General features: G+C 38.0%; 1 long non-coding RNA gene across 1 annotated transcript; it reads right to left on the bottom strand.

The window, feature by feature from the left end:
• Positions 1 to 5,474: 5,474 nt before the first annotated feature.
• LOC140697869 (uncharacterized) lies at positions 5,475 to 10,884 on the bottom strand. The gene is made up of 3 exons (XR_012075245.1): positions 10,826 to 10,884; positions 9,710 to 9,911; positions 5,475 to 5,789 (listed from the first exon to the last, which is right to left on the bottom strand). It is a non-coding gene; the product is annotated as an uncharacterized lncRNA (long non-coding RNA).
• Between the last annotated feature and the right edge of the window lie 1,336 nt (positions 10,885 to 12,220).

The raw sequence follows: 12,220 nt of genomic DNA, 5'->3' as shown, positions 1-12,220 counted from the left end.
ACAAATGTCAATGTCCTTCCAATTGAGCTGAGCAAAATAATCAAAACATGGAGCTTACTAAAAACTGATTGTGAACAAAAACTGAATGTGAGATATACACGGTTTAGAATTAGACATGGAATAGAAAAGAAAGCTAAGAGATTAGTTCACATGTATGTATAACTTTCCCCATGTATTTAATGATTCTAACTTACAGTTCTAGAGTGCTTATTTTTGCCAGACACAATTCTAAGCATTTAATAAGTATTAATTCCTCTACTATATACCACAATCTTGTGATATAAATTCTATTATTCATCGTATTTTATTGATAAGGAAACCAAGGCCAAGAAACTTGCCAAGGTCACACAGCTAATAAGTAGTAGAGATGAAATTTGAACCCTAGCAGTCCTGATCCAAAAGCAGACTCATCCTTTCTGCTACACAGCCTTCATGTTAAAGCATGTTTAAGAGTTTTATTAATCAGCCGCTTTCAAAGAATTTTAACATCTGATTTTATAAATGAGAAATAAACATCAGTTTATTAACTTGCAAAAATAAATATGAGCATTAAGCCCATCAAACTCTTATATCAGCTTAGCTGGCATGCAATTCCAGCTACCTGGGAAGTCAAAACGTGAGAAGGATGCTTAATAAGGAAGATTTTAGGACGAAGGAGTTCACTACAGGCCTTAGTCAGTCGGGGTTGCTACCACAGACATACTGGAGACTGGGTGGCTTAAACAGCAAACGTTTACTTCTCACATTTTGGAGCTGAGGAATCCCAAACAAGAAGCCAGCAGATCCAGTGTCTGGTGGCGACACTTCTGGTTTGCAGGTGGCTGTCTTCTCCTTGTGTCCTCACATATTGGAGAACGGAGAGAGCAAACTTGCCTGTCTCTTCTTATAAGGGCATTAATCCCATCCATCAGGGCTCCCATCTCCATGACCTAATTACTTCCCAAAGCCCCAGCACACTGCATCACATTGGATATTAGGATTTGAACCTATGGTTTTGAGGGGACACAAACGTTCAGTCCCTACCCCACGTGATTCAGCCATGGAACAGCACCAGGTCCTGACCTCCAGATGCATCTGTCCTGACCAGAGGGAGAACCAGCCTTGGGCGGATCTGACTCAAGAGTATTGTTAAGAGTTGGCCTTGAGGAGTCAAAATTATCTTCCAATTTCGGCTAGAGATATTTCACATATTTCAGGATAACTGGATTTGTCTTCCTATATGTGACGTTTTCATTTGGAGGCCATCACACAACTAAAGGAGGCAGGATATATATTCCAGTTGAATAAATTATAAGAACATTCCAGAGTACAATTTCAAGCTGTATGGACTAGAATGTTAAATGCTGTGATAGTATCATAATAATCTCAAAATTGGTCATGTTTTAATTGAGACAAATTTAAATTATTTTAAAAGCCTGTGGTTATTGTCCAAACCCAACAAAAATAATAATATTAATAATGTTGTTCCTGAAAAGTAGAAGTTGAATCTAGATATTAATCAGCTCTGTTCCAGAGAGTACCTACAATACTGCAGTCGACTGAATGTGTTACCAGTGAATGAGACATTTTCTGTGCATTTGAGAAATAGAGGTGGGGGAAGAGAGTGGCTTGGGGCTTGTAATCTAGACCCCTTCTATCACGCAATTTAATGTAGTCACCAGCTGCAGCCAGTCTCTAGTTTGTGTATGGAATTGAGATGAAGAGACACTGCAAAACATACTCTAGATTAATCCAGAGTAGTCTTGCATCATCCTTTGTTTTTTTAGAAGTTACTACTCAGTATCAAAAACAATTTATTCTAAGAAATAGGTAAAAAGATATCACTAGTCACATGATTGAAAGTCTTAAGAAAGGTTAATAATCATTGTTCGGTTAAGTGTGTGTTCTCTCCTTTGCCAGCAAGAGTATACATTGGAAGATATGATCTCATATGAAGAAAAATTGGCATCAACAGCCTTGAATTTTTTCTTATCGTTTGATCCAGTAATTACTTTTCTAGAAATTAACTCTGGGAAAATAAGCAAAAATCCGCTCAAGGAATGATGCATAAGATAATCACCTCAACATTATTTATAGTGACAAAACAGGGGAAACACCTGGATTTCTAACAGGGAGAGCATGGTTACATTGTTGGTTACAGTGTACACACTAACTGCCGGGTCAGGGACTCCTCACGTTTCAGTGGACCTTCACTACCAGCCTCCCTCAAGAGCTGTGTCAGGTACTCTCCCCCAGCCCCATGCTGAGTGGGTGGGACTCAGCTTTGTGATCTGGAGTCACCCTCTCTGCTGTCCCTCAGGTTGCTGCCTAGTTACTTTCCCCTCCAGTTTTCTGCAGTGACTCAGATCTGCCTCTCTCTCCTCAAAACGTCGTGCTGCAGAATCTGGTCCCAGACCCTCATCTCTCAGCTGCCCTCACCTCCTCCATACTCCTCAGGACGGAGCAAGATAGCACATTTCTGAGTCCTAAATCTGAAAGTTACTGAAAGTTATTGGTATCCAGGGACCCAATCGAGGAGGGGCATATCATTTGGAAATGCATGCAGTGTTTGGCTATACAACAGAGGATCCCTTCCTGGCAGATCTGTCTGTCTAGGGCAGAAACCTCACTAAGGAGCTGAAGAACAAGGCTGGGTCCAGGGGGATGCAAAGCAGCTGCCTGGAGCTGTTTGATCAGGGTCTGAGCCTACATGCAGGAATGGTCCAGGCTTAGGGGTCTGCAGAGAATCAGGGAGAAGTGGGCACCAGTAACATCATGCTTATATCTGGAGAGTGACCCCTCAGGCAGTGCGAGAGCTGCTCCCTTGGGCTGGCTTCTTTGGCTCATCAGAAAGTTCCCTGTCTGCACCTGCATCTGCAGCCAGGACCCCTCTTGATGGAATGACTCCATCAGATACCAACTGGTTTCTCCCTCCTTAACAATTTCTATAAACAAAACCCTATCTCAGGGATCTTCTAACATTTTTACTTACATACTTTCTAAAGAAATTTATAAAGCTCTGTACTCCCACACACATTTTTTTGGAAAATACATAGCTACTTAATCATAGTAATGATATTTATATTCACTATATTCTCTAAGGAAACTGGCAAAATAGACATGTAAACTGACAGATTCCAGAGCCCCACATACACTAGGCTTTGTATATTATCAGTTTCCTAGAACTCTTGATGAATAATGTAAGTAAGACATTAGTGTATTATTTTTTAGAGCAGGACATAGGAGTATCAATCATTGCTTGTGTCTACTCACCTCCACCTAGAAAAAGAAAGACAATTCTAGGTATTTCAAACAGATTGGACTGGAAAATTGCTTGTAACAGTAGCAAAAGGTAACAAAAAAGACACAAAAATGAGCAATATTTTAAAAAGGAGAGATGAGATTCCCAGAGATTGATAGCTGCAGAACTTACTGCTATTAGTAACTGCAGGACACTGCACCACTCCTGGGGATAAAGAAGCTAAAAGGAAATGCTGTGATCCCCAAGACCAAAGGGGCTTGCTGCCATGGATGCTAGAGTTCTTCCTACAGCCATTGCTCCTGGAAGACAGGAGCCCATGCTCCTTCTGACACTGCGGGAATCAGTACTGGGCTGATGGAGTTGCTGGTTCTGGACTGGAAGTTGCTGATGGAGCTGTGTTCTTGGATGAGTAGACTCGATACTATTAAAATAACCCATGCTACCCAAGGCGATCTACTGATTCAGTGCAAAATACCAATGACATCAAAATGCCAGTGATATTCTCTCATAGAACTGGAACAAAAAAACTTTAAAATGTATATGGAAATACAAAAGACCTCAGATAACCAAAACCATCTTGAGAAAGAAGAACAGAGGTGGAGGAATCATGCTCCCTGACCTCAGACCATATTGCAAAGCCACAGTAATCAAAACCCCATGGTGCTGGCACAAAAACAGACACACAGATCAATGGAACCAGATAGAAAGCCCAGAAATAAACCCACACAATTATGATCAATTAATCAATGACAAAAGGAGGCAAGAATATACAATGAAGAAAAGACAGTCTCTTTAATAAGTGATGCTGGGAAGCTACTTGTAAAAAAATGAAATTAGAACATTTTCTAACACCGAATACAAAAATAAACTCAAAATGGATGAAAGAGCTAAATGTAGGACTGGATACTCTGAAACTCCTGTAGGAAAACACAGGCAGAACACTCTTTGACGTGAACCACAGCAGTTCCTTCTGGATCCATCTCCAGACCCTCCTTTTGCATTTCATTATGAGGGCTGGCGTCCAGGGGAGGGACGTGAGGACATGCGCTTGACTGACCACCCCTCCTATGTCAGTCTCATTTCCTTGGCTTTCATCTCTTCATCTCCATCCGCCAGAGTTAGAAAGGAGTTGGATTTTCCCCTTTCTCTTCCATCATACACTCCTTCCTCCCTCCTCAGAAACTTCAGCCGTGTAAGTAGTGGAACTTTTCCTACTTGGTGTGAGTGTGGCATCATCAGTCTCAACATTTGGGATGCATTTTAGGTGGCTGTCCATCTGCCACTGCAGGTGACCATAACCTGGGTCCCAGCTGCAGACCTTGATGTGACCCATGAACTGACTCCAACTCCTCAGCTGCTGTCCAAGAGTCCCAGGAGAACACTGAATTAGATGATCACCCAGGCACCAGAGAGCCTGTGTGGATGCCCACGTGCCCAGCAGAGAAGCACCAGCACATGTGCCCGGGACTCCATCGGGAGCCTGCCCACGAGCCATTACGCACGCCTCCAGAGAACAGAAGTGGAGCAGCGGTCATTTGGCAGCTGACGTGTGTCCTTGCTCCCCTGCTGGCTCACCACGTGGACGTGGATCCACAGCCGGACCTGCAACTGTTTCATCTGCTCCTTCAGCTGCTCTGGCTCCTGGGACAAGTGTGTGTTTAGATTAACCACCACCCTCTCCTGCAGGTTACCCACATCAAGACTGGAGGCCGTGCGAACTGATGTGGGTCCCAGTCTGTTCCTGCTCGAGCCCCGCTGAAGAGATCCTACTTGTTTTTATTCTTCTTGGCTGTCTGCATTGTTGACTTCAAGTTCCAGTGCCTGATGCAAAGGCCACCACTTTACAGGGACTGTTTAGTCAATTCCCAAAACTGCATTAGATCAAATCCTCGTGGCAAATCTCTCATTCAATAAAAATAGACAAATCAATATAAAGAGATAGGTAAATGGATAGATAGAACCCCCAGTGGTTCTAATTGAACCCTAATATACAAAACACCGTGGTTATTTGATCTCATCAGTATTTATTTAAAAAATACATGATCCATTTCTTCTTGAACAGTCAGAAGTTTACTTCATTTATTTTATTCCTTGAATGCACGTTTCCATTCTGTTTCAACTTAAATGTAGTACTTTGACATTTTACCCAAATATTGATCACTCAGTCACTTTCTCGTCAACTAAAATAAATACACAAATTTCTCTTCAACAAAATAAACTATAATAAATAACAAATTATTTTTTTATTTCCTGTGGCCATAATGCTTGAAGTATTCAAACATGTCTTATGGATTTAATTCTTATTCCATTATTAATGGTAGGCAATTGATCAACATTACAAAAATACATTGTTAATTATTAAATATTCATTTTGGTTAGCAATTGCTGTTGGCACCCCAAAACTCAGTGATTAAGTCCATAATTTCTTTTTCTAGCTCATGTATCGATGTGTGGGAGTCTGCTTTGTTTAGGGTGGTGTTGGCTGGGGCAGATTATCTGGGATGATTCTGCACAGTGCTCCTCTCTTTCCCATGGTCCTGATGGACACCTAAGAGAGAAAACAGAATCTGTAAGGTCTGTGGGAACCTGGGCTCAGACCCAACACCCTGTCTCTTCCTCCAATTCTGTTGACAAAAGCAAGTCACAAGGTCAAACCGGAGGCAAAGGATTGGGAAATATACTCTACTTCTTTTGTGGAAATAACTACAAAGTTTTTTTAAAGCAAAGAAAGAAAAGAAAAAATAAAGCCAATAACGTAGTTTACCATGATATCTGTTAAGGATATGGATGGCTCTGTTTTTTTTTTTTCTTCAAAGTAAGTTATATATTGTCAACATGTATTGTTTGGATAAAACAAATTGTGAATATGAGTACTGATAAACATTATTTACATAAATAATAGAGGAGGGAGTAATTTTAGTGTAGAAATGTCAATCCATTTTTGTGTTCCTTACAAATTAATTATGAAAATCCCACAGTGATTGATCAAAAATTGTTTTTAATCATTTATCAGTATCTTGAAAGCAAGGAATTAAAAACCACCTGACTGGCAAAAAATATTGTCCAATTATTAAAGGTATTTACTTTCTCAATATTTTAATATTTCTGTGTCCCTTTATTTAGTATCTGGGATACTTTTACGTGGTAGAGTCATGAACCATAAAAAAGTCCTGGATGTGAGAAGAATGTCCTCCTTTATAAAGTGGGAGAAAGGTGGTTATGAGTGGGGCAATGGAAAAGAACTTGATGCTTTTATTATATGTGCTTCCTTAAGTAGATAAATTTTAGACAGAGTGCACCTGGGAAAGCCTCGTCAGCATTATCTGGGCGGGTAACTATACTGTCTTCAAGCTTTAAATTTGTTGTGATCATATAACTCTAGAGATTGAATAAGTAACAGGAATTTCAATTTCATCAAGTCCTTCCATCTACATTCAGACAAAGACAGACAAAAGTAATGCTAGACATACAAAAAACACACACACATACAATTCTTGGGCTTTTGTGCTTTGGGGCAAGGCCCCAACTTCTTATTACAAATTACCAAGGAGGTCTTTTTGCAAGTACCCCCATGCCAGGAAACTTCTTCATTTGCAACAAAAGCCAGATTTTAAATCCTCTCTATCTCCAAATAAATCGTGCAAACCATTCCTTAATTATAAATTCAAGATGCTTCAAAGAGATATACAATCAAAGAATGTAGTAACTTTGATGGTAAAAGAGGCACAGTAGGGCTGCTTAAGTCTGCCTGAAAACTCTGCATCAGAAAGCAGATATGACAAAAATCCCTACTGCTAAAGAGTGCATTTCTTTCAGAGAAAATGACTTCGCAGCAGCAAGAAGCACCAGGAAATGATGAAAATAATCCAGGTCACTGATAATATGAAAATACTGTTTACAGCAGTGCTGGATTAATTCCTTCATTATAACCTGCCAGTTTTTAAACAGTAAAAACTTCAAAGTTTTTGAAAAAATAAATGAGTGTATTTGATTGATTTTTCATGAGACTTTAGGTATCACAACCACACACACAAAAGAAAGCTTTATGCTTACTTCCTCCTCTAAGCTTCAAAGGAAAGTGTGAGAGAAGCAGCCCCCTTTCCTAGGAAAATGTAACTCATAGTCGTGTGGCTTCTGGCTACTAATTGCTGAATTAATAGATGAAAGGAAGAACATTTTCTTCCGGCCCACGTAAATAGCGGGATGAGAATCCCGCACAAAAATGCTGAAAGTGGGAAGACACCATGCTAAGAATGGTTATCCAACTTAAAGTTTCAGAAAGAAACTGAAAATGGCTGAGAAAGCAAGAATGATTCATACAGCTCTTGAACTTGTTCTTTGGGGAGAACAGACATACTCTGCCCTGTGTTTACAGCGTCTAATCCCCTTCACCTCCACAGGAAAGCCTGTAATGAAAGCCGATTACCTCACAACATGCCACTGCAAAGAATGACCCATCCATTTTCCACTGTTTACTGAGTTACAGGGGGTTACCATGGTTCAGGCAGCCTCGTTACAGGCAACGCTGAACATGCCGTGTGAACGGAGATTACATAAAGGCACCGGAGACGTGTGGTATGAAATCCAAAGATTCCTTGTTTTATAGCAACAAAACAGTCTGTCTAAAGGGTGAGTTTAGCAAGAGAGAGAAAGGAAATTCAGGAACACATAACTGAGGCACATTTTATGTAAAATTTTATAAGCCACCTAAAACAAGAAATAGTTAACAACACTAAAGGAAAAAAAATGACATTTTAGAGAGTAAGAAGTGTGTAAATAAAACAAACAACACAGTTTTGCCCCTAATTTTTATGACTTGGTTTAAGTATTCCACTATTTTTCAAGCCACAGACTGCAGGGAAAACCACCACTGTTGCCTCAGTAACTTTCACTTTCATTTGCTTTGTTTTGTTTCAGTTTTTAGCTTGGAAGTTTTTCTTGCATTAACTTTTTCACATTTTATTTTACTTTTGAAGATTTTATTTTATGTGTATACATTTGTATAAGTGCACATACATATGTGTGTGCGTGTGTGCGTGTGTGGGCATGCTAGTTTTTTTCCTGAACTATTTGACTGTCAGCTGCAAACATCTTGCCCTTTACCCCTAAATACTTCAGCGTGTATTCCAAGAATAAAGACATTTTCTTACATAACTACATACAATTATCAAATTTATGAGACTTTACATCAATACAGTATTATAAAATATACAGCTTATTTTCAACATTTACTAATTATCCCAATATGTCCTTTCTGGAAATTTTCATCCCAGTCCAGGACTTTGCATTCCATTTACGTGGTGGGACTCTTTAGTCTCCTTTAATCTGAAATGATTCCTCAGTCTTTTTTTTTTTTTCTTACACATCATTAACTTTTAAAGATTACTGGCCAATTGTTTCGTATGTAGACTGTCCCTCCACATGGATTGTCTGATGTTTCCTTAAGTGTATGTTTATTTTACACCACTTAGGCAGGAGTATTATACCAGTTTATCACAACAGGAGGCTCAGCTGTTTGTCAGTGACATTAACTATGAATACCTGGTTAAGGTAGTAGCATCTATTAGGTTTCTTTACTATCAAGTTACTATTTTAACCCTTGTAATTAATTTATAGTCTTTAGGGATATACTTTGAGATAATGCAAATCTACTATTCCTCTTCAAACTTTCACCCAATAGTTTCAGCATCCATTGATGGTACTTATTCAGAACAACTATTACGTGATGGTTAAAAAAAAATCACTTAAATATCTTTTGAAAAACAATGTTTTAGTAGAAAGTGTAAAAAGAGTTTTGAATTTTGTCATTCTTCATTTTTATGTCTTTAGATATATGGAGAGATACTTGTGCAATGTGATCAAACATGCAATTGAATTGACTTCTTAAGACATACAGAAATTTCTACCCCACTCCCCTTATCTTGGAGTGAAAATTCTTTCCTTTCATGAGAGTACTTATTGTGTGTGTGTGTAGGGACGTGTGTGTGTGTGTACAACAGTTATTATTTATTGCTTCCTAAGAAAGTTCTGTGACATAATATATGCTGTACGTTGGTGTATTTTTTCAAATGCAGTTGTAGAATTTCTCCCCTTGTGAACAAAGAGATTGATGGATGCATGTCCAATGGATAGATTATCTTTTATTATCAGATGCTCTGAGAAGCAAAAACCAGTGCAGAAACTTGAAAACCATTCCACAAACTGGAGCAATCAGGTATATAAGAACTAATTTTGCAAGTTGTTTAAAACAAATGTTCAATAGATCATGTTCAATGGGTAATTGACTGAGCCCCATTAAATATATAATGAGCTGTTAAAAATAAAAGATAAAAGAAAGCTTTCTAGCAACATATTGAAGGTAATGATGCACTTAATATGTAAAAATCAAGATTGAAAAAAACTCTTATACTTAAAAAGTTATATTTTACCTCCTCTGAAGTAATAGAAAAAAGAAAAACTCTTTCTTACATGATTCCTAAATTATGTCTTGGTCAGGAGAAAATGGAAACCAAAATACAAAACAGAGGTTTTAATTTAATATAAGCAGGTCAAGACAACATCATGACGCCTTGGTTGTGTTTTCAACTCATCCATAATGATCAGGTTTCCACATAAAGAGGCATGTAGCATCAGAAGAATGTTTATTCTGAGATCTCAGAACAGGCAGATTCTAACAGGAAAAGAGGCAAGATGTTATTCAATAAACACAACATTTTGAAACACTGACAATCTTGAAAAAAATCCATTGCCTAACTCATTTGTGAAACACATAACTGAAATTGTATTAGTAGAAGAGTTTATTATCATTGCTCTATGAACCTGATGAATTTTACATCTTAGTGGAAAGTGCTGGACACTGCAAATTTGACTAATATAATGGAAATAGTACTGACCTTGAAGTCAGAGGTGTGGGTTGAGTTTCAGCTTCTTTACTTACTTGAGGATGTCCCTTGAGCAGATTACTTAATCTTTCTGAGTCAACTCTACCCACAAATAATGTGGTAGATAGGCTAAAATGCTATTGAAATATTGAAGTACTAAAGGAATTATTATTCTGAACATCCATGTAAGAAATATACACAAAGAAGTACAGTTTTAGTTAAGAATTTTAATTTCCTTAATGAACAATTATGGATGTTAAAAAAGACTGAACTGATAATGGCTTTAAAAATTAAAGTTCACTGGAAATGCATAATGTGTTGGACTTCACTGTTAAATGGTATCTGTCTAGTAGCACATCACATTGCCACTTCATGAACTCACAGAATAAGATCAAAAAGCACAACAATAATTTAAGTCCCATAAAGGCAGGAATTTTTCCCCTGTATCCCCAGTGCATAAAATAGCACTTAACATGTAGGAGGAATTCCATAAATATTTCATGAAAGAATAAATAAATTAACCAGGACTAGGAATCATCCTGCATCAGAGTCTGGAAAGAATTTGAACTGATAACTTGATGGGAAGAACAATGACTGATCTCTGCACAATATACAGTCAAGCAATGCACATCTGCTGGTTAGAAAGAAAAAGAGAAACTATGCCCTTATCCTATGTCTGCAGAACCACAAGACATTTACCCACCAGAAATCAAGGCATACACCTCCCTCCAGCCAGAGCACAGCAACCTGAGAATTGGTTTCCCTCATCTTCAGTCTAACTCCTTCTGCAAAAAAATTAGACTAAAATCCTCAGAGAATAAATAGTCAAGAAATAAGAAAGAGAAATATTTGTAGAACTCTAGCCGAAGTAATCCTGATTGATAAAATTTTATGTAAGAGTGGAAGAAGGAAGAGCTCAAATACTACTGTATGTGAAAAAGAATTGATTTTGCCATAATTCTAATGTTTTAATATCTCAAACAACCAAACAGTAGAGAAAAATAAGATACCATCTCAAGTCAAGCAGAGCCCCATTTACTATATGTCTGACATATACTTACATTAGCCTAGAAGGTAAACAGCAATATGCCATCCAACTGGAGATCTAAGAGAGTATTTGGCTATGTGCTACAGTGTCTGTGACTTACTTAAAAACACCCCATCAGAGATATTGTGTCATGCATATGCAAGTGAGTGAGTGAATGTCAGTGTCAGCTTCAGCTCCCAGGCCAGTCCCTTGTCATACTCCAAAGTTCACATGCTTAGGGGATCGACTCACTATCAAGAATGAAAGGTTCTTCAAAATATTGATGTGATTTATGTCAAAGAGTTTCTGCCTATATTTTCCTCCAGGAGTTTTACAGTATCTGATTGTATATTTAGGTCTTTAATCCATTTTGAGTTTACTTCTGTATATGGTGTTAGAGAATGCTCTAATTTTATTATTTTATAAGTAGGTACACAGTTTTCCCAGCACCACTTATTGAAGAGACTGTCTTTTCTCCATTCAATATTCTTGCCTGCTTTGTTATAGATTAATTGATAGTAAGTGTGTGGGTTTATTTCTGGGCTCTCTATTCTGTTTCATTGACCTATGTGTCTGTTTTTGGACCAGTACCATGCTGTTTTGATTACTGTAGCTTTGTAGTATAGTTTGAAATCAGTGAATGTTATACCTCCAGCTGTGTTCTTCTTTCACAAGATTATTTGGCTATTCGGGGTCTTTTATGTTTCCATACAAATTTTCAAATTATTTGACCTAGCTCTGTGAAAAATGCCTATTTTGATAAGGATTGCATTGAATCTGTAGATTGCCTTGGGTAGTATGGTCATTTTAACAGTATTGATTCTTCCAGTCCAAGAACATGGTATATCTTTCCATTTGTTTGTGTCATCTTCAATGTCTTTCATCAGTGAAAAACAAACAACCCAATTAAGAATGGGCAGAAGAATTTTTCCAAACAGGAAATACAGATGGCCAACAAGCACATGAAAAGATGCTCAACATCGCCAATCATAAGGGAAATGCAAATTTAAACCAGAATGAGATGCCACCTCACACCTGTCAGAATGCCTGTTATCAAAAGTACACAAATAA

The sequence above is a fragment of the Vicugna pacos genome, chromosome 8, assembly GCF_048564905.1.
Source record: "Vicugna pacos chromosome 8, VicPac4, whole genome shotgun sequence".
NCBI lineage: Eukaryota > Metazoa > Chordata > Mammalia > Artiodactyla > Camelidae > Vicugna > Vicugna pacos.
Note: the sequence above shows the minus strand (reverse complement) of the source record. Positions and strands in the feature narration are given on the sequence as shown.